We start from the raw sequence: 22,941 nt of genomic DNA, 5'->3' as shown, positions 1-22,941 counted from the left end.
GTTTGATTTGTTATGTATCAGGAGGCCACAGTTAATACCACTGAAGTCATAAATGTCATCCACCATGCCCAATTCACTCCTCTTTGCCTCCCCTCTACCGATTTTTTTTTTTTTTTTTTTTTTTTTTTTTTTTTTTTTTTTTACTCTCTCTGACCCCCTTCCCCCATAAGCCTCTTTTCCAACCCCAGTCAGAGAGCTTAAAGACTTCCAAAGAGTAGCCAGCTTTAAAATTAACCTTGGCTGCCTTTGCAGAACTCTCCAGATGCCTAAAACGGTTTAATTGGAAAACAAACCAGCGAGACTTAACAGATAGCTACCATTATTTCACAAGGCATTGGGGGAAGGAACACATTAGGAGGTATTATGACCCCCCAACCATTTCCTGTTACATGTCTCTGACCTCTCCCTATAAGCCTATCAAAAATCCAGCCTCAAAAACTTTGTGAATGCTGCTTGATCTTGCATACCGATCTTCTGGAAATCTTCCATGCCTTCCACGATGGTGCATTGGATCCAAAAAGTAGAAAACCTTCAGAAAATGGAAGACAATCCCTACACCCCTCAAAAATACGCACTACTTTCAGTCCTGCCTGGCCCCCATGGATTATGTTTCAGAGCATGCAGAGCCATCAAGACCATATGAGGACCTGATGGACTGTGTAGGCCTAGTTGAGAGAAATGGTGGTTCCCTGAAATAACCCGAAGTGCCCCCCACCCCCGGCCTTTTTTTTTTTTTTTTTTCTTTACCTCTTTCCCTGCATTTTTGGCCCCTCCTTCTAACAACCCATTCCTTCACCTGGTTGTCACGCTCCCCCCTCCCCTTTCCATCTCTGCTTTCCTCCCCTTCCTCTTTACGATAGGTCTTTGTTTCAGTTGTCCTTGGAGTCTCTTTCTAGGTGCCTTATTACAGCTTATCAATTGGGCTTGTTACCTCCTGGACTGCCAGATATCTCTAATTTCCATTGGTGGTGCTTAATTTTTTGTTTGTTTTTATTATACATTGTTCATTGTTTTTGTACATTGAACTTTGTTAAATAAAGAATTATTTAAAAACAAAACAAAAAAACTGCTGTATATATGCAGTCTAAACTAGACAAATCACTGGGTTCAGTTGACAGACAGCAATGCTCTGGAAGAACTGAGTACAACAAATAGACCCTTATTTCTATTATTTAAGGGTTGCATGTTGACAATATACAGAAAATCTGGGGGTAGAAAACTGAGGCTGGAAACTAAAGGTGTCTAAATTTTTAAACCTTGTGGTGGATAAAATATATGAAGAGAAATGCTCTCCTGGAGTAACTCAATGATTTATAAAGTTAAAATAACACCATCATACTAACACATAATTTTAATATTCAGAGTGCTTTGGGGAAACTTGGTAGGAGTAATGGTCAATGAAGTTTATTATGGATAAAAGTAATGTTATGCACTTGAGATAACAAAATAACCGCTACTGTTAGGTATTATATCGTAAAATATTGGATAAAACTGCCATTGAAAAAGACTTATGAATATTTGTGGCCAGTAAATGTAAGTGACACTAACTTTTTAAAACCAATAGTACAGAAACTTTTTAATATATTTTGTAAGAGAAAATGCCTCTTTCCCCACTTATCTGGCTTTTGTTTCCTCCGGCTTTTCTTCCTAAACTGACATTTAGGGTGCATTCACACTACGGAACACCAGCGTGTATCACAGCCGTACACGCCGGCGTTACAGCAGGGCTGCCGGACACTTCCCATTCATTTCTATGGGAGCCGGCATGCGAGCGCTCCCCATAGAAATGAATGGACTGCTTTTTTCCATTCATTTCTATGGGGATCGCTCGCATGCCGGCTCCCATAGAAATGAATGGGAAGTGTCCGGCAGCCCTGCTGTAACGCCGGCGTGTACGGCTGTGATACACGCCGGCGTTCCGTAGTGTGAATGCACCCTTACTCTGAAACCTTTGCTGAATCAATCTTGCGCTGGGTTCACACCAGCGCTGGGCACTCCGTATTAGGTTTCAGTCTTCTGCTGACAGAATACGGAAACCTGTCATGCCGAGTACGGCCGTGAGTGCTGGTGAGCGTTTTGAGCTCCGTGGCAAAACCGTTTTTTTTTTTTAAAATCGGACACAGAGTACTGCATGTCCGACTCTGTGTCCGGTTAAAAAATACCCGGTTTCACCGCGGAGAGCATAAAACGCTCACCGGCGGTCACGGCCGGACACTTTTCAAACCTATTCAAATGAATGGTATGCCTGCAGGTTTCCGTCTCCTGCCCTGTTTTGTGCAGGAAACTGAAACCTGCATAACGGAGTCCTGGGCACAGATGTGAATGAGCCTTTAATCTCTCAAAATGGACAGAAACTCGCTGAAGTTAAATGACAGCTCAAAATTCAAGTCTATGTACCCAGAGGCTGATGCTAACTAATAAGTGTTTATGTCCGTACTGCCCAGGACTTCTCTAGAACATCTTGTATGAGTGTGAGAGACTTTAGAAGCAGAATCTCCTGTTTTCTTCCTGTGCTACCTGTAGGAGACACACAGACCGATCATAGCTGATAGTCTGCACCCAGTAGCTCAGGGAAAACTCCGCCTGCAGAGTGAAAAACTATTAAAAATGCAGAATACAAGTCAATTAATTAATAAATTAATAAAGTGTAAACAAACATCGCAACTTATCTTGAAACATGTTATCCCAGAGAAGATAAAATCATAAGATGTCAAAAGTAGCACACATGTGATGGTTGATGTATTTAATAAGTTCAAGAGGGACCAGGTTTCCTTCATTCAACAAAATGTTATGTGTTTAAAATTATGGGTGCTAAATGTTTGGTGATACGATTTTCCAATAATGGGTAGCAATTGGCATCCACCTCCTAGGGTATGTTTGTCTTTCACTAGATCAACACAGTACAATTATATGGTAGATTTAATGGACTGGTGCGTGCGTGTGTGTGTGTGTGTGTGTGTGTGTGTGTGTGTTTATTTTTTGTTTTTATCTAATAAACTATGTAAATTTGGGGTATGTGCCTAGAGGAATGTTTCAAATTATCCCGCCAAATATAGTGCTCAAATTAGAACAAGAACCTAACCTTACTTTTTTATTTTTTTAAATTCATTTTATTTACCATGTTGCAGGATAAGGTCAAACATTTACACTATAATAACAATATAGATGGGATTTAAATGGTTTTCCCACAAAACACATTTATGGCATATCTACAGAATATGCCATAAAAGTCTAGCAGATATGGGTATCGCCTATTTTTACAAATAAGACCTTTCACCACCTGGGGCACATGTGGTGTAATACACTGCTAGAAAGCCGACAGTGCGTTGAATTCAGCGCACTATAGGCTTTCCCGTTCTGTTCCCACAGTAAAGAGCTATCGGTGCCAGGACCATAGCTCTTCACTGTCAGGAGGGCATTTCTGACAGTCAGTTAGGAATGCACTTCCTCACAGCAGCGTCTATAGCACTGTACTGGGAGAGGGGGCGTTGCTCACTGCCCAGCCATGACGAATCTATGGACGAGTACTATCAGGTGGGGAGGGAGGCGTTCCTCCCCCGCTCTCTTAGTACAGCACTATAGATGCTGCTGTGAGGAAGGGCGTTCCTGAGTGACTGTCAGAAACTCACTACTGGCAGTGAAGAGCTACTGTACTAGCACCGATAGCGCTTCACCGGGGGCACAGAACATGAAAGCCGATAGTGCTCTGAATTCAGCGCACTGTCAGCTTTCTAGTGGTATATTACACTGCATGTGCCCCAAGAGATGAAAGGTCCTCTTTAACAAGGTTCCATATCCTACCTCAGTGTGGCTTAGCTGAATGTGACGTACTGACTATCCTTGATGGTGATTGAAGTTTCCTTGATAAAAGTGAATTGAAATTATAGAAAGTACATAGAACAATGAGTTCCTTTTGCAATTGCTCACCAATGACATCCTAGATGTGCTCAAAGGGAGGCGCTACAGGCCATGGCAGCATGCTTAGGCCACACTGGTTGCTCATAGTATAATGATTAGACTGATGTTGTTGAAGAATGGACACTTTGAAGGAATGGCCAAATAATGTAGTGCTGAGCTATTGCACCTGATCTGAAGACTAAATGGTTATGGCTCCACTGAAACTGCCCTAACAAAAGTCACCAATGACCTGCTAACCGCCAAAGCCAAGCGCCATTATTCTGTCCTCCTCCTCGACCTCTCCTCTGCCTTTGACACAGTTGACCACTCCCTCCTGTTAGAAATTCTCTCATCCCTTGGTATTTCAGACCTGGCCCATTCCTGGATCTCCTCATACCTCAACGACCGCACATTCAGCGTCTCCCACTCGCACACCACCTCCTCACCTCGCCCTCTCTCTGTAGGTGTCCCCCAGGGCTCCGTCCTAGGACCCCTCCTGTTCTCCATCTACACCCTTGGCCTGGGCCAACTCATAGAATCTCACGGCTTTCAGTACCACTGCTATGCCGACGACACCCAAATCTACATCTCTGGACCAGACATTACCTCCCTGCTGGCCAGAATTCCAGATTGTTTAGCAGCCGTAGCCTTTCCTCTCCTACCGCTTTCTCAAACTCAACATGGAGAAAACAGAGTTTATCATCTTCAGCCCATCCTGTATGGCCCCACCACCTGACCCATCTATCAAAGTTAATGGAACCACAATTACCCCTGTCCCACAGGCCCGATGCCTTGGGGTAACCCTGGACTCTGAACTATCCTTCAAGCCACATATTCAAGCCCTCAACACCTCCTGCCGCCTCCAACTCAAGAACATCCACCGAATTCGCCCCTTCCTCACCCAGGAAACTACCAAGATGCTCGTCCAGGCCCTCATAATCTCCCGCCTAGACTACTGCAACACCCTTCTCCATGGACTCCCAGCTAACACCCTCGCCCCCCTCCAGTCCACCCTAAACTGCGCTGCTCGCTTAATCCACCTCACCCCCCCGATCCTCATCAGCTGCTCCCCTCTGCCAGTCCCTCCACTGGCTACCAATAGCCCAGCGAATTGAGTTCAAGCTACTAACACTAACATACAAAGCCATCCACACCCTGTCCCCTCCATATATCTGTGACCTCATCTCCCGCTACCTGCCCACACGTAACCTCAGATCCTCCAATGACCTCCTTCTCCGCTCTGCCCTCATCCGCTCCTCACACAACCGTCTCCAAGATTTCTCTCGTGCATCCCCCATACTCTGGAACTCCTTACCACGACACATAAGACTGACCCCCACAATCACAGGATTCAAGAAGGTGCTGAAGACTCACCTATTCAGGAAGGCCTACAACCTCCAATAACACTATCACCGCACCCCCATCTGTACAGTCTCCCCCTCTCCTTCTGTCTCTACCCCCTTCCCTCATAGATTGTAAGCCCTCACGGGCAGGGCCCTCTACCCCACTGTGCCAGTCAGTCATTGTTAGTATTATATCTACCTGTATATTCTGTGTATTGTATGTAACCCCCCAAATGTAAAGCACCATGGAATTAATGGTGCTATATAAATTAAATAAATAATAATAATAATAATATGGCTATTATATGGATGACTATAGCTGCAATCAAGACAAAAGCAGGACTCCTCCCTGAAGAGGATAGGCCACATTTGTCATCTATATATGCGCCATAATATCCTTTAAGAGCAGGTACATGAGGTCAATGCAATGCCTGTAGCTGGATGTCTGGCTCATAACCTAATGTCTTACAATTCATTGTTTCTGTTGACATTGTTTGCCATCCTAAGTTTGGGATGTGGCATCCAATCCCACTTTCATCCCAGAATGGATCACTACATGCCATTCTTCCAATCAGATGATCCATCCATGCAGAAGTTCATCTCTGCAAACCTCTTGCTGTTATTCCATCATTATTTTCCCTACCACTAGGACATGCAATGTTGATCAGGACTGACCTTTCTGCCCAGGCACACAGAGATCTACAGAAGTGATCACCCAGGTTTCTCAGTTCATAGCTTCTGTCCCCCTCAGTTTGTGACAAATGGTGATATCAGACATGTCAACAAACAGGAGGCATTGCACAATCATCCCACACCAATTGATCCAATTTTTGAAGTAGCTCTGGCTTTTATGCCCCTCCTACATGCCACAGAATGGCACCAATTGCTTGAATCATTTACAGACACCTGCTACTTTCTTCATTTGTTTACTTTTATGGCTTGTTCTTAGTGTTATAATTTCAATGTTCAAGAGTGTCGGTAACTTCATTATACAGTATAAATTTATTCACATAGTTTTAATATTAATCCTTTTTGGAGCCCTCAATGAGTGTCCACCAGCAGTCCAATTAGGTGGTTAATTTATGCGAAATTTTCAGTCACTAATGGTGCTTGCTGATTCCTGTCAGCCTCCCTATAGTTTATTGCTCGAGGCAACAAGGTAAATACGGTAGAGAAAAGGTTACATAGAAATTACTGAATTTCACAAGGTTCATTTGATGAACATTTGTGGGTTTGCCTGCCTGTTTCGATCCAGGACAACTTGTTTAGCATTCTTCAGACACCAGAATATAGAGGGAGGTATGGCAACACAAACTACTCTACTTCCCTTGTCTCACTTCACCTAGGATCTCTTGCAGTGTCTGGCAGTCTTTCATTATCATCTTCCAGACTCTTGGCTGATGTCACTTGCTCTGGGGGACCATGATGTCAGCCAGGTGACCAGAAGAGAACATTGAGGCACCATTGGATGCTGGGAGGGAGCAAAGGAGAGCGAAGGCAAAATAAGTAGAGGTGTTTATTAGGTTCTTGCTGCACCTCCCTTGAAAAGACCACACAGTATCTGGTTTAATCTGAACTGAATCACTTATCTCTAGTTACCTACAAAATCGTGTTGTTGAAGGGCCGCACAACCTTCTAGGTTGTGTTGTTTGAGTGTTTATTTATTTATTTTATTTTAGCCATATATTATAGGCTATAGTCAAACTATGGCTCCTTTTTTCTTCAAGTCCTATCTGAGCAGTGCATGGAGTTGTCACAATTGTTTAAAATGTTTGGCTATTTTAGATATTTGTATTTCAAGCTTGAAAATGTACTCTGAGCAACTTGCTGAGAGTTGTCTTTATACTTTACCAGGTGAAACTGCTGTACAGTCAAGAGGACGAGCTACAGTATTTTCCAAATGTCATGCACTGCCGTGATAGAACTTTAAGAAAATAGTGGTAAGTAGATTACTACATGTTTCTATATAAGAAATGCAAATCTCACAGCAGTCTTTTCATTTTAAGAATATTCCCAATCTTTCGTAATATAAGTAAATTAGTCATTAAAGGGGCAATGTTTATTAATGATTTATCCTTTGTCGGACCGAGGCGCAGATGCCTCAGCCTTCTCTGATCCCTGCACCACTCACATTCACACAATGGAGGCGGGGGCCATGTATTGGGTATTGACGCACATATTTGGCACAAGAAAGGGCCTTGCACCAAATGTGCACCTCAATATTAACTTTCTAGTTTAAAGAGTAATGAATTTGCCCCGTTGTATGCAAGTGCACCAAGAAGAATTGCTGCTGTTTTGAAGGCAAAGGTTGATCACTCCAAATATTATTTGGATTTAGATTTCTGTTTTGTTCTTTTACTTCATTTTAAATGACGTTGAGTTCACACTAGCAGTACTAAAATACACAGAGTTCAGCAGACCGTATTAACTATAATGGGATTCGTCAGGTGTTTCACTTACAAAGCAGCAGAGAAAGAAATCCTCCTTACGATGGTCTCTCCAATAGAGTCTCCATTGGAGACTAACGCTCTGACTTGTCCAGGATAACTGAAAATCCCTAGACTAATCTAAACACCCTCCTCCCCTTCCACCTCCAACTTTCTAAATAACATTATTAATAAAAAAAATAATAATTTTAAAAAAGTAAAGTTACCCATAACCCTGGGGCCATCATGTGTCGGCCCCAGAAACATTTTCTGATTATCTGGTGACGATTAGAGATGAGCGAACACTAAAATGTTCGAGGTTCGAGGTTCGAAATTCGATTCGAACAGCCGCTCAATGTTCGTGTGTTCGAACGGGTTTCGAACCCCATTATAGTCTATGGGGAACAGATACTCGTTAAGGGGGAAACCCAAATCCGTGTCTGGAGGGTCACCAAGTCCACTATGACACCCCAGGAAATGATGCCAACACCTCTGGAATGACACTGGGACAGCAGGGGAAGCATGTCTGGGGGCATCTAACACACCAAAGACCCTCTATTACCCCAACATCACTGCCTAACAACTACACACTTTCCACATTCAAAAAAACCTCTATCAAAGTGGGAAAATACCTGGAAACCTTCTTTACTCCCCAAATGGATGGACACAAACCCCAATTTAAGCTCAACAAACAGTAACAACCACCCCTTTAAATCACGTTCCCCATGACAACCACAAATGGAATAGGCAATGGGAATTCCAAAAGCCCTCACCCTTAACTGTCATTTTGAGTGTGTGTGTGTGTGTGTGTGTGTGTGTGTGTGTGTGTGTGTGTGTGTGTGATGTGGTAAGACCTTCCAAAATTCACTTTTCTAGCCCTTAACATGAGCCCTTCCAAACAAAGTTACATGACCTTAAGCTGAGCTACCAGCAGAGATTGAGGCCCTTGGCATGAGTAGAGCCTTGCACCAGCAGTGTTTTTGGCACTTAGGGTGAGTTGAGCCTTGTACCAGCGTGTGTCCCTTAACATCAGGCGGGCCCTAAGTTCTGCGCTTTGCACAAAAGTTCCACATTAACTAGGCTGAATGGTACAAAGATTAGTAGGCCCGAGAACCAGGAACAGGTCTTGCAATGGCTGTCGGATAACGCTTAAAGCACATTGTCCACCAGCCAGTCAGCCTCTACCTCCTCTTACCCAACAGTCTTGTCCTCCTTCCACCCAAAATTCCCAATCTTCCCAGAACAATAACCCCAACTGTCCCTGCTCCCCAGAGCTTTTCTCCCTTCCTTTGACTGTACCGCAACCTGCCCCTCCATTTCGCGATTCCACGGACCTAACAGACGAGTATCTGTGTCCAGATGCTCAAACACTAGAGTCTCCTCCATTCCATCTCCGGTCGATTTGGTGGCGGATGACCAGCAACCCACCCTCATCGACGACGATGAGACGCAGTTGCTGTCAGGGCAGCCAGTTGACATGCGCATTGTGCAGGAGGAGGAGGCGAGACAGGAGTTGGAAGAGGAGGTGGTGGACGACGAGGACACCGACCCCACCTGGACAAGGCAGATGTCAAGCTGGGAAAGTAGTGTGGATGTTGAGGCAGGTGCAGCACCAAAAAGGGTAGCTAGAGGCAGAGACATGTCCAGAGGCAGAGGTCAGCTGCTTTGCCGAAGCCAGGCCAGACCCGGAATGTCCGAAGATGTTCCCTTTTGTACCCAGCCCAGAAAAACTCCCCCATCGAGGGCACGTTTCTTGAAGGTGTAGAGTTTTTTCAAGGAATGCGCCGAGGACAGATATAGTGTCGTCTACACAATTTGCCTCTCGAAATCGAGTAGGGGCCCTGAGAAGAGCAACCTGTCCACCACTTCAATGCACCGTCATTTGGAATCCAAGCAATGGAATCAGTGGCAGGCAGCAACGGCAGGACAAACGTCGCCCGCCGTTCATGCCACTGCCTCTGCTCACAGTGCTGGCGATGCACTTGTGGGGGAACAATAATATCTTATGAAAAATTGTGTATAGAGGTGGGGGCTGAGATGGTTCTATCTGTCCATCTCTCTCTCCCAGAGAGATGCAGTTTGGATCTTGCCAGACTGGTTATGTAAATACTATGCTCTGTGTATTGGGTGTTGCTATCTTACAAAGAAACTAATTAAAATGGAGACAGTTCGGCAGGAACCACGGGCATTGTTAGGAAAGGATCAAAGACCAAAGACCCTTTTTAAGATAAAGGGACAAGAGAAGGGTAATTAAGCTAATTGTCTCCAACAGGATGCCTATTGTCTTTAGAATACCATGAGATAGACATCTAGGGTGTGTATTTGAGACATGTGCTGATGGCTGCCATTTTGTGTGAAGTTTGCGGTCACCAGACCATGTGCTCACAAGACTCCATTTTAGAGTCCTCAGGGGGGGGTGACCTCTCTCCAGTTTCTTATCCAATAGATATGCATCAGGGCTATTGTTACAAACTTCTCCACCAATGGATGTATGCTAATTATACTAGCCAATCCTGTTCTGTCTATGCCATGTGATATATACTTTGTTCTAGCCACCATTAAACCAGAATCCATTTTGATACACGACCACCATGTGTCTTGTGGTTCTCCAGGCTAAGATGGCGGAGGCCGATCTTGGCCTGTTAATTAATTTTCCTTTACAGACAGCATATCTCTGGGGTATTATGATTTTCCCCCGACAGAAACTGGCGCCCAACGTGGGGCGTTGATGATCGTTTGATGTGCAGCTGATAGTGTACTGATCCACTCACCAACCGATTTGGAGACGGGCCCGGAGGACCTCAGATGAATAAATCAGCGCTGAAAGAAAGGTAAGCGTGTGCTTTACCAAATAATTAATCTGAGTTCCTACGTGTCCCGGATCCTGTGTGTTGATAAGTGAGGTTAGTGCTGCATATAGTATAAAATCAACGCCATTTTTATATAGCTCGGAAGAACCAGTAGAATATATTGTCTGTAAAGGGGGTGGGAATGTTATACCTCATTCTTTGTATACTGTCCATGCTGTCATTTGATTGATACATCTGTTATAAAGTGTATAGGGAGGCATAGAAGGGAGAGTCAGTCTCCATCCTTAATACTGAGTGATTGAAAAGTCCTTGTTTAAACACTAAGGACTGAGTAGAATCCGCGCAAGTACGTGTAAAGATTCAGGGGTGTTCAGAATAGGTTTTGCCTTGAGCACAGATACCGGAAACTTGTACATTAGAGATTAGTTCAGTGAAAACAGAGTGACTGTTTGGGAGATCCCACTAAGAGAGGTCAGTATGTATGACCCTCGAGTAGTCAAGGGTGACCCTCTATTGTCTTAATTGCCCTAGAGGAGTGGGAAGCTCACAGCTGACTGGCCATCAGCTAGTATGGGGAAGGGACCCTCTGAGATAGGGTACACCCCATATGAACTAATAGAAAGAGAGAGAGAGAGAAGTTGCCGCCCAAGTAAAAGAAAAAAGGAAAAATAAATAAATAAATAAATAAATAAATAAAAATCCTTAAGAGAGCAGGGGTTCCTAAGATAGGATTGTTTGATAGTAAATGTTGGGAACCAATGGAGATTAGATCATGCAGGACAGATACAGGAGCATCAGTTACAAAGAGGAATAAGCTCTGATTGAAGAACAGAATGGGGGGAGTGCAGAGTCAGCCGGTATGGAAATCAACCCAAAAGATAGTTTAAGGAAAGAGCAGTTAGAAATGGAGGTGAGAAACTGCTGATAAGATATTGGATAGTTGGAAAAACAAATTAAGTAAGGAATGGTTACAGAAATAAGGTATTAAGTGTGTGTATATTTTCCTTAGTGTAAGGAAATGCATAGTGGACACACACTCAGTCCAGTTAAAAGATCAATGCATTCTGCACATGGCATTGTGTTGTTAGTGCCATGTGAGTGATGATGAAGGTCAGGCCCCTCCCCCCAGTGTGACTCGTATATATCCACAGCAGAGGTATCATGGTATACAGGTTTGGTAGCAAGAAGGGGGGAGGGGAGACACGGCAGTTAGCTAAGATTTCAGCTATGAGTGATACGATGTAACATCATTGGTATAATGTATGGAGAATTATGAATATATGGTTTAACAATTTGTAACTGTATAATTTAAGCTGTTTTTAGAAATGCCAGTATTTGATTTTTAAACCTTGTGTAACAGTGGTAAAAACTTTGATTGGAATCTCAGAAAGAAAAATGTTAAAATTCTGGCAGTTGGCCCTTAAGGCGAAACCTCAAATATAGTTTAAAAGGTTCTGAACATCTGTGGTAATTAGAAGAGAGGGGTTTGCCATAGACATATTCAAAAACTGCACAAAGATATTAATATGTAATGTTGGTATCAGTATTGGCTGTTTAAATCATATTTAATGTCTTTAGAATTGGATTAATGTCATAAATTTTAGATAATCATCATTATGTTTATTTTCCAGTGATATACACATTGAGGAGAAGACGAAGGCATCTAAATCACATGTTTTGTTTATTTTTCTTCAATATTGAGCTGTGCAGGAATTATAACTAACTCTGTGATTATTTGTAGGAAAATAAGAAAATTTGACAAGTTCTTTATGATTTAATGGATGTGTGTGTGTCTGGAGCTCCAGTGTGAAGTTTGCATGTATGTATATGAATGGGCCCATATGTGTTACATGTACATGCTCTGTTTGTTCATGTTTATATTGTTACATTTTTAGACTCCACAGGGAGCAGATGAAGAAATTGAATGCTGATAGTCCCACAGAGGGGGTGACAAGTAGATATGAGTTCTTTTCCATCGTTGAATATATATATATGTCTTCTGGTGAATATGAGATGTACTTGATATACCATGTACATGTACTAGGTACTCAGTGTTTATTGGTTATGAGTTTATACTATAAACCCATGAATGTTAACAATCGGGAATTATTTTGTGAAAAAGTTGTATCGAATACTTGTAAAATGTTATTGATCATTTCTATTCAGATTGATCCTTCTGATATGGGATTAGGCACCATAAAGGGGTAGGCAATGCATGTGAGCTATCTTAATATGTACACGCAGGTAAAGATAAATCGTAGTTTTGCAAAACAAAAGTGGTGTTTCTGCGGCATTGTTTGCTACAAGGTGATAGACATCTGACTAAGTAGATTAGAAGTCACTCGAATATCTGCTCTGTAATGTGTTTTTGTGTATAAATTCTTGTTATGATGGGGGAGGGGGGAGATAGATTGATCCCTTAAAGTTTTTGCCTTTTCTGCTGATATATTTTGAGCATTTAATGAATTAGTTGTAATTCTGAAATAATTAGAAGTTGTAGAGAATTGAATTTACTTAGGATTGTATAAATAAGTCTGAATACAGGTTTGGCAAGTTTTAGCCAGCCAGCCACTTACAATGGCTGGACCCTTAAACAACAGAATGTCTTAATTAGTGTCAAAAGTCCTATTGTATAACAGCTAAAGGGCAAATAGAGTATTGTATTGCCCTGTGTAGCTTAAAGTGAGACACTGGAAATCTAATTAGAAGTGTCTCTTATTGTCACCTTAACTAAAAAGAGTCAAGAGAAGTAATAGGGGATGTGACACTGCCCGAAATAGGCAGAGTATTAAAAGATTAGGCAAATGTTTTATGGGAAATTAAGTGAATATTATGGTGATATGTTGATAATTTTAATTTTTTTTTGTGCTACAGATAGACAGACCTGAACCTGATGTGTTTTCCTCTATCAGAACGGTGGTAAGGCAATCCTCACACAGATAGACAGATGTCATATTTCTTTGGCAAGATAGAGTAACATGGAATTTGCTCTACATCCTCCTCAAACATCTCATTTCAGCGTTATTTGACTTTTGAATCCTGCAACTCTTATACCAGTAGGAGTTCATGATTCAAAGGGGGGAGTAGATAATGAGATATTTAGTAGATGAGATATTTTTAAACTCCCTCTCAGAAGAGGCGGCTTTGGTCATGTCACTGACGCCCCATTGGAGAATCCTGACTATGAGATGTTTGTGGACGGTTCCAGGTACCTAACAGAAAAAGGCAAATTTGAATACAGGGTATGCTGTAGTCATTATACATGACACCATAGTATAAGAAGCCCTTCCACCACACATGTCAGTATAAGAGGCCTGACCTTATAGACGCCTGATAGCACAGCAAACATTTACACTGACTCCAGGTATGCGTTTGGCATTGCACATGGTTATGGTCCAATATGGAGGTCCAGGAACTTCCTGACGGCACAGGGCAAACCAATTAAGAATGGAAACTTAGTAAGTCAGTTGAGATATGGCCATATTGCTCCCTAAGCAGTTGGCAATTGTGAAAGTCAGAGCTCACACAAAGGGAAGAGACCCTGAGAGTATTGGAAATTAGAAGGCTGATTGAGCAGCGGTGCTACCACCATGGAAGGGTCTCAACCAGGTGAGAAAAATAGCAGACCCCAAGGGGCTGTACTCTTAGGTGACTGGTGAGGAAATTGAGAAATGGACAAAGGCTGGTGCCAGAGAATGTGAAGGAATGTGGAAAATGGGGGATAGACTGTGTCTGCCCGCAGCAGCATACCCCCAAATGGCTGGTTTGGCCCACGGTAAGGTGCATGCCTCTCGAAATGCCATGGAGTCACTAGTGGGTAAACTATGGTTTGCCCCAGGTTTTGGAAGGGCTGCAGGGAATCACATAAAAGCATGTCACATATGTGCTCTACACAATCCAGGACAGGTAGTTAAGACACACCGCATGCACACCAAAACCCCTGTATCCATTACATACAATTGCCTGAATTTACAACGTACAAATGTGTTGGTCTGTGTGGAGATTTGGTCTCAGGTTGGATCAGCCGAGCAACGACGCAGGTAACTGCCAAGAAATTGATATCTGAGCTTGTGTGTAGATTGGGGATACCTGAGAGGATAGAGTCTGATAGAAGTACACATGTCACAGGTGAAATAATGAATAAAATAATGTATGTATTGGGGATTGAGCAGAGTTCAGGCAAAGTAGAAAAGGTTTAAGTGCACACTAAAGTTAAAAATCTAAAGGGCCATGGCAGAGACAGGAAGGCCCAGGCCAGAGTCTGTAGCATTATACTCAGTAGGAACCACTCCTAATACTAAGACAGGTCTGTCACCATTCAAGGTGCTTTATGGAAGGGTGCTTAGACTAAGGGTTGTATTTTCCCCAGACTTCACAACTTAAGTATGATAAGTACTGCCAGCTATGTCCAGAACTTGTGTCAAAGACTGAAAGTAACACATGAACAGGCGTTTTCTTCTATTCTAGACCCTGTTTGATCTTTTGATTTTTTCCAGAAGCACATAGCTTGCAGGTGGTGATTGAGTGATAGTGAAAAGACATATCAGAAAGACGGCCCCTCCTAAGTGCTGATGACAACTGCCACCTCCGTCAAATTGGAGGATACCTGCTTCCCATTATACAAAGATTCCTGAATCACGGCAGGAATGAAGAAATGGACATTATTTGTTTGTTTTTTGTTTTGCTTTCCTAAAAGGATAATGGGGATATGGCAAAACATTGTACAAATTGCCATGGGCATATTGTGTATATAGTATTTTCTTTCAAGTTAATTTTGATATGTTTTAATAGATGTTATGATAAAGATAGATATAAGTGGTAGACATTTATAAAAAAAAAATATCAGATGGGGAATCCAGCAGGGCTGGCATTTAGGGAACTAAGTGAACGTACTCATCTGATATGAAAAATAATAAATGTCTTAATGGGGGAATTGTGGGGGAACAATAATATCTTATGAAAAATTGTGTATAGAGGTGGGGGCTGAGATGGTTCTATCTGTCCATCTCTCTCTCCCAGAGAGATGCAGTTTGGATCTTGCCAGACTGGTTATGTAAATACTATGCTCTGTGTATTGGGTGTTGCTATCTTACAAAGAAACTAATTAAAATGGAGACAGTTCGGCAGGAACCACGGGCATTGTTAGGAAAGGATCAAAGACCAAAGACCCTTTTTAAGATAAAGGGACAAGAGAAGGGTAATTAAGCTAATTGTCTCCAACAGGATGCCTATTGTCTTTAGAATACCATGAGATAGACATCTAGGGTGTGTATTTGAGACATGTGCTGATGGCTGCCATTTTGTGTGAAGTTTGCGGTCACCAGACCATGTGCTCACAAGACTCCATTTTAGAGTCCTCAGGGGGGGGTGACCTCTCTCCAGTTTCTTATCCAATAGATATGCATCAGGGCTATTGTTACAAACTTCTCCACCAATGGATGTATGCTAATTATACTAGCCAATCCTGTTCTGTCTATGCCATGTGATATATACTTTGTTCTAGCCACCATTAAACCAGAATCCATTTTGATACACGACCACCATGTGTCTTGTGGTTCTCCAGGCTAAGATGGCGGAGGCCGATCTTGGCCTGTTAATTAATTTTCCTTTACAGACAGCATATCTCTGGGGTATTATGATTTTCCCCCGACACACTCCAGAGGACGAGCCAGGACATCACTTCATCTGCCTCCGCCACTTTGTTGACTTCTCCCTCATCCTCCCCTGTTTCTGTCTTATCTCCTTCTCCTGCACCATCAAAGGCACCATCAGGCGCTTCTTTACAACAACCCACCATCTCTCAGACATTGGAGCGCCGGCAGAAATACACCGCTAACCACCCACCCACGCAAGCCTAGAACGCCAACATCGCTAAACTGCTGGCCCAGGAGAGGTTGGCATTCCGGCTTGTTGAAACTCCCGCCTTCCCGGACCTGATGGCAACTGTGGCACCTCACTATGCCGTCCCTAGCCGTCTCAACTTCTCCCGGTGTGGCGTCCCCGCCTTGCACCAGCACGTGTCACTCAACATCAGGTGGGCCCTTAGTTCCGCGCTTTGCTGCAAGGTCCACTTGACCACCGACACTTGGACAAGCGCCTGTGGTCAGGGATGCTGCAGTGCTTATCTTTAATGACAGGCAGGGTGAATGTGGTGGAGTCTGTTCCCCGGGTGCAAACTGGGGTGGCCTATCTCCTCTCCCAGGCCAAAATTCATGGCAGGAGTAGACTGAAACCCTACGACGCTGCAACCTCCACCACAGCTACTAGCGGCAAACGCTAAAACACTGGTGTGGGGAGACGTCAGCAGGCGGTGCTGAAGCTCATCAGCTTGGGGGACAGACAGCACAGTGCCTCCGAGGTCAGGGATGCCATCCTGGCTGAGATGGCATTTTTTTTTCCCTGCTACACCTGGGGCCTGGCATTTTTACGCCTGTGATAATGGCTGGAACCTGGTAGCGGCTCTGGAGCTTGCCAGCCTCCAACACGTTCCATGTTTGGCCCACGTCTAACCTAGTGGTGCAAAGTTTTTTAAAAACATACCCAAATGTACCGAAGCTACTGTTGAAAATGCGGCGCTTGTGCGCCCACTTTTGCAAGTGCACAGGAGTCGCTGCTAGCCTAAAAACACTCTAGCAAGGCCTACATCTGTCCAAACACAGGCTGTTGTCCGTCATTCACACACGCTGAAACCCTACAATACCATATCTTGAGCAGGGCGTGTGAGCTGCACAGACCTTTGATGGAGTTCCATCTACAAAACCCAAGGGTTCCTCAAAGTCAGCAACCAAAGTTTCTGCACCATGAGTTTCCAGGGGTGGCAGAGTTATGGCTAGGGGAAGAGGCATGGATAGGGATGATGTCTAGGGGCAAAAGCAGTGTGGATGTGGAGGCAAGCTAAGCAGGAAAAACTGGGGGTACAAGCTAAGGCATGGACTGGGGTGATGTCTAGGGGCAAAAGCAGTGTGGATGTGGAGGCAAGCTAAGCAGGAAAAACTGGGGGTACAAGCTAAGGCATGGACTGGGGTGATGTCTAGGGGCAAAAGCAGTGTGGATGTGGAGGCAAGCGAAGCAGGAAAAACTGGGGGTACAAGCTAAGGCATGGACTGGGGTGATGTCTAGGGGCAAAAGCAGTGTGGATGTGGAGGCAAGCTAAGCAGGAAAAACTGGGGGTACAAGCTAAGGCATGGACTGGGGTGATGTCTAGGGGCAAAAGCAGTGTGGATGTGGAGGCAAGCTAAGCAGGAAAAACTGGGGGTACAAGCTAAGGCATGGACTGGGGTGATGTCTAGGGGCAAAAGCAGTGTGGATGTGGAGGCAAGCAAAGCAGGGAAAATGGTGGCTAGAGGCAAAGGGATGTCCATAGGCAGCAAGGGCAAAGATGCAAAACTCTCCCGTTTCAAGAATTTTCCTGACTTGTTTCCCCACAAAACATTCCTGGGAGGAGGGCTGAAACACCACCCTCCTCCTCCTCCGCTGTTAGATTTACCCCAGCTACGAGCTGAAAACGCTGCAACACTGGTGTGGGGAGACGTCAGCAGGCTGGGCTGAAGCTCATCAGCTTGGGAGACGGACAGCACACTGCCTCTGAGGTCAGGGATGCCATCCTGGATGAGATGGCAATTTGTTTATCCCCGCTGCCCCTGGGGCCAGGTTTTTTAGCTTGTTGGAGGGCTCTGGAGCTTGCCAGCCTCCAACACGTTCCATGCCTGGCCCACATGTTCAATGTAGTGGTGCAATGATTTTTAAAAACATACCCCAAATTAGCTGAGCTAAGGGTGAAAGTGCGGCACTTGGACACCCACTTTCCCAAGTCTACAGTACCTGGAGCTAGCCGCAATACACTCCAGCAAGGCCTACATCTGCCTGAAGCACCTACTGTTGTGCGAGGTCACCACACGCTCTAACCCTAGATACCGTATGTTCAGCAGGGTGTGTGAGCAGCAGAGACCTTTGATGGAGTACCAGCTACAAAACCCAAGGGTTCCTCAGAGTCAGCTCCCTCACTTTCTGCACCATGAGTTTCCATGGGTGGCAGACTTATGGCTAGAGGCACAGGCATGGATAGGGGTGATGTGTAGGGGCAAAAGCAGTGTGGATGTGGAGGCAAGCTAAGCAGCAAAAACTGGGGGTACAAGCAGCCGGTGACATCATCACTGACAAGCACAGCTGTCTGTCAGCTGACAGGCTGACTTTCACCAAAATGAACAGACAATGGATAGACTCATCATATACATGTCAGTTACATGACAAATTTAGTGCAATTTGCAAGTCCAAGATGGTTTGGAGATCTGCGGAGAGGAATCTCACCACCTCTTGCGGGTGCCATCATTTGGAAGGCAAGCCCTGGGCTCAGTGGGTGAGAGCAAGCGCAGGATAATCGTCGTTTGGCCTGGCGGCCACTGCCTCTTCCACTGTTGACAGGGCTGGCGCTGCAGTCCAGACCAGGAGCCAGGACACCTCCACATCTGCCTCTGACACTTTGGGGAGTTCACCCTTATCCTCACCTTTTCCTGCCATTTCTCCTTTTGCCCGCGCCATCATGCGCCTCTTCCCAGCAACTCCCCATCTCCCAAGCCTTTCATTTCATGCTAAAGTACAGCGCAACCCACCCACATGCCCAAGGCTTCAACGGCCTTATCTCAAGAAATCTGGCCCAGGAGATGTTGGAATCCCGGCTGGGGGACACTCTGCCCTTTTTGGGCAGAGTGTCTACTGCGCCACCGCACTGTGCCGTCCACACCAGCACTTTCCCCCAAACATGAGGCGGTCCCTAAATTCAGCGCTTAGCCCTAAAGTTCCATGTGACCAGTTACGAATGGACAAGTGCATGCGGACAGGGACGCTACCTTTCAATTTGGGCACAGTGGTTGAATGTAGTTGAGGCGTGGACCGGGTCGCAAAATGTGGTGGCCTGACTTGTCTCCCCACACAACATTCCTGGGAGGAGGGCTGAAACACCACCCTCCTCCGCTGTTAAATTGACCCCAGCTACGAGCTGGAAACGCTGCAACACTGGTGTGGGGAGACGTCAGCGGGCCGTGCTGAAGCTCATCAGCTTGGGGGCCAGACAGCACACTGCCTACAAAGTGAGTCCTGCCATCCTCGATGAGACGGCAATGTGGTTTTTGCCACTGCACCTGGGCCCAGGCATGTTGTCATGTGTGATAATGGCCGTAACCTGGGATTGGCTCTGTAGCTTGGCAGCCTGCAACATATTCCATGCCTGGGCCACGTTTTTAACTCATTGCTGCTAATCTTTTGAAAAAGGTACCCCAATTTTCCTGAGCTACTGGTGAAAGTGTGGCGCTTGTGCGGATAGTTTTTAAAGTGTATAGTTGCCGCTGCTAGCCTCTATGCACTCCTACAACGCCTGTACCTGCTGGAACAACGGCTGTTGTGCGACGTCTCCACACTGCTGGCACTAAACATATCATGTGTTGAGCAGAGTGTGTGAGCAGCACAGACCTTTGATGTAGTTCCAACTCCAAAACCCTCGGGTTCGTCAAAGTCAACTCCCTCAGTTGCTCAACCATGAGTGGCCATGGGTGGCAGACTTATGTGAAATCCCATCCCATCCATTGCACTGGACACGAAACATTAGCATGCGCTCAGCACAACTTCGGATATGGCAGATGCGTTAAGCAGGGTGCAGGGTACAACACAGACCAGGCCCGAGCACCAGGAACAGGTGTTAGAAATACTGCAGCATCTGCCATTTCCTTCCAATTTTGGGGTTTTGGACCCGCCACCGACTTGTCTGGACCTAAGTGGGGATCATGAGACACAGTTGCCATCAAGGCAAGCTGTGGTCATGTGCGGTTTGCAGTAAGGGGGCAGTGCGCAATTGGAAGAGGAGTTGGTGGATGACGAGGCCACCGACCCCACATGGACAGGGGTGATGTCTAGGGGCTAAAGCAGTGTAGATGTAGAGGGAAGCTAAATCAACAAAAAACCTGGGTAGAAGCAAAGGCATAAACTGGGGTGATGTTTAGGGGTGAAAGCAGAGTAGATGTGGAGGGAAGCTAAGCAGCAAAAACAGTGGGTAGAAGCAAAGGCATGCAAAACTCTACCCTGTTGGAAGACTTATTCCTAGGTCTGGAACACGTTAATGGCCCCCCTGGACAAATTACTGCCACTCAGGGGCCTAGTGTCACCAGGAGGGACAAGTATAGGCGCATGTTGTGGGAATACCTGGCCGACACCAGCTCTGTCCTCTCCGATCCCTCTGTGCTCTACAGCCTAAACTTATTTTCTCATCTTTTTTTCTGAACTGCACATCTCTTGCCTGCTTCCTTTGGGATCTTAGAAATGGTGGTCCACTTCCACAGATGGTAACTTCAATAGACAGTGTAACGGGAGTAGCTGAGGGATCGCTGTCTTAACCACTTTTTGGCACAAAATTAACTTCCAAAGCCAAATATGGTGCAAGTATATGATGCAAGGACACCTACACACCTATCTCTGACACATTGGGGAGTTCACCCTCATGCGCCCTTTTGGCCTGCACCATCATGCGCCTCTTCCCAGCCACTCCACATTTCCCAAGCTTTTCATTGCAGGCAGAAGTACAATACAACCCACCCCCATGCCCAAGCCTGTAACAGCCTCATCGATAAACTGCTGGCCCTGGAGATGTTGGTGTTTGTTTATGCTTCTGGAGACCCAGGCCTTCCGTCAGCAGATGGCAGCTGGGGCACCTCCCTATGCTGGGCCTAGCCGTTACTACTTCTCTTGGTGTGCTGTCTCTGCCTTGCGCCTGCATGTGTCCCATAACATCAGTCGGGCCCAGAGCTCTGCACTTTGCTGCAAGGTCCACTTGACCACCGACACATGGACAAGCGCCTGTGGTCAGGGATGCTGCAGTGCTTATCTTTAATGACAGGCAGGGTGAATGTGGTGGAGTCTGTTCCCCGGGTGCAAACTGGGGTGGCCTATCTCCTCTCCCAGGCCAAAATTCATGGCAGGAGTAGACTGAAACCCTACGAAGCTGCAACCTCCACCCCAGCTACTAGCGGAAAACACTGTAACACTGGCATGGGGAGATGTCAGTAGGCCGTGCTGAAACTGATCAGCTTGGGGGACAGACAGCACAGTGCCTCCGAGGTCAGGGATGCCATCCTGGCTGAGATGGCATTTTTTTTTCCCTGCTACACCTGGGGCCTGGCATTTTTGCGCCTGTGATAATGGCTGGAACCTGGTAGCAGATCTGGAGCTTGCCAGACTCAAACACGGTCCACGCATGGCCCACGTTTTCCAACTTGTTGGTGCCATGTTTCTTTGAAACCTACACCATTGTGCCTGATATACAGGTCAAAGTGGGGCCATTTTCGTAAGTGAGAACTAGCCTCTGCTAGGCAGAAAACATTCAGAGCACACTCCTCTCATCTTCGCACCGTTGGCTGGCGGAGGAAGACGAGGGGGTTGGAGTGGCATCTGATGTCCCTATCCCACACGAGGCTAGAGGGTGCACTTCAGTGCATCCCATTGCTTCACCACAAATGGTGTGAAGGGGAGTGGAAAATGGAGGAAATGGAGAGTGACCCTTACAGTTGGGGCCAGCAAAGGCATGCCAAGTAACACACTGGCACACATGGCTGACTTCATCTTGGGTTGCTTTTCAACACATATTTCACATCATGAAGAACAAATAATACTGGATTTTTTCAAGCCTCGAACCCCGGTCTAGGTCTAATGTCTGTTCCTTTCTTATATTAGGGGAGAGGGAAAAAAAATTACTTCAGTGATACGTTTAGCGTACATAGACTGACTATTAATGTGTATCCCACTTAGTGTTGTTAGGGTTACACACCGTCACAACCTGGCTAAAGCTTCTATAGCTGTTAATAAAGTCAACATAACTTTACGGTATCCAAAAAGACAGCTGGTACCGACAGAGAGCAAGACAAATGTCACCCAAAGCTGTGAGCTCTGAACACCCACAGTGACTTTGGCGTCATCATCATTATAAGGGAGCGGGTGGTAATAAATAACTTGGCAGTGCCTAAAACCCAAAAAGCTTATACAACTATATTTACATTAAGATACACAAATGAAACTTTTCAGTAGCATGTCATGAGACAAGCTGATAAGCTCTTCCTTTGTGCAGTGCTATTTGAAAGTTAAACGCTGCCTTTATTTTAATTCTGGAGAAGGTGCAGACATTAGATTTAGAACATGTTGTCTTCATTGTCCAAATCCTCTATATAGGTAACGTGTTTTTCGGGCCGAGCTGTCTGGGAACGAGCTGGTGCAGCACTGACAACCTGGGTGAATATGGCAAGAGCCTGAGATGTAGGGTGAATGAATCCCCAAATTATTTGTGGAATTCCCAGTGAGACAATGGCACTGTATACCAGTATTAAAAATTGTGGGTGCACGTAACCCCCATATATTCTTTGAATTCCCAGTCAGACAATGGCACTGTATACCAGTATTAAAAATTGTGGGTGCACATAACCCCCATAT

The 22,941-nt window shown here is 45.2% G+C and overlaps 1 protein-coding gene across 3 annotated transcripts in view; it reads left to right on the top strand.

Annotated features, from left to right (window-relative positions):
• The window catches only part of IL15RA (interleukin 15 receptor subunit alpha), a 45,428-nt gene that overhangs the window by 4,127 nt on the left and 18,360 nt on the right, over nucleotides 1-22,941 (top strand). Inside the window, exon 2 of one of the 3 annotated variants that reach the window (XM_075273929.1) lies at nucleotides 7,095-7,180. The exons of the other annotated variants lie outside the window; for them this stretch is intronic. The gene's annotated coding sequence lies outside the window, so the exon portion shown is untranslated. The remainder of the gene's footprint in view (nucleotides 1-7,094; nucleotides 7,181-22,941) is intronic. 3 annotated transcript variants of the gene reach the window in all.

The sequence above is a fragment of the Leptodactylus fuscus genome, chromosome 5 (assembly GCF_031893055.1).
Source record: "Leptodactylus fuscus isolate aLepFus1 chromosome 5, aLepFus1.hap2, whole genome shotgun sequence".
Lineage (NCBI taxonomy): Eukaryota > Metazoa > Chordata > Amphibia > Anura > Leptodactylidae > Leptodactylus > Leptodactylus fuscus.
Note: the sequence above shows the minus strand (reverse complement) of the source record. Positions and strands in the feature narration are given on the sequence as shown.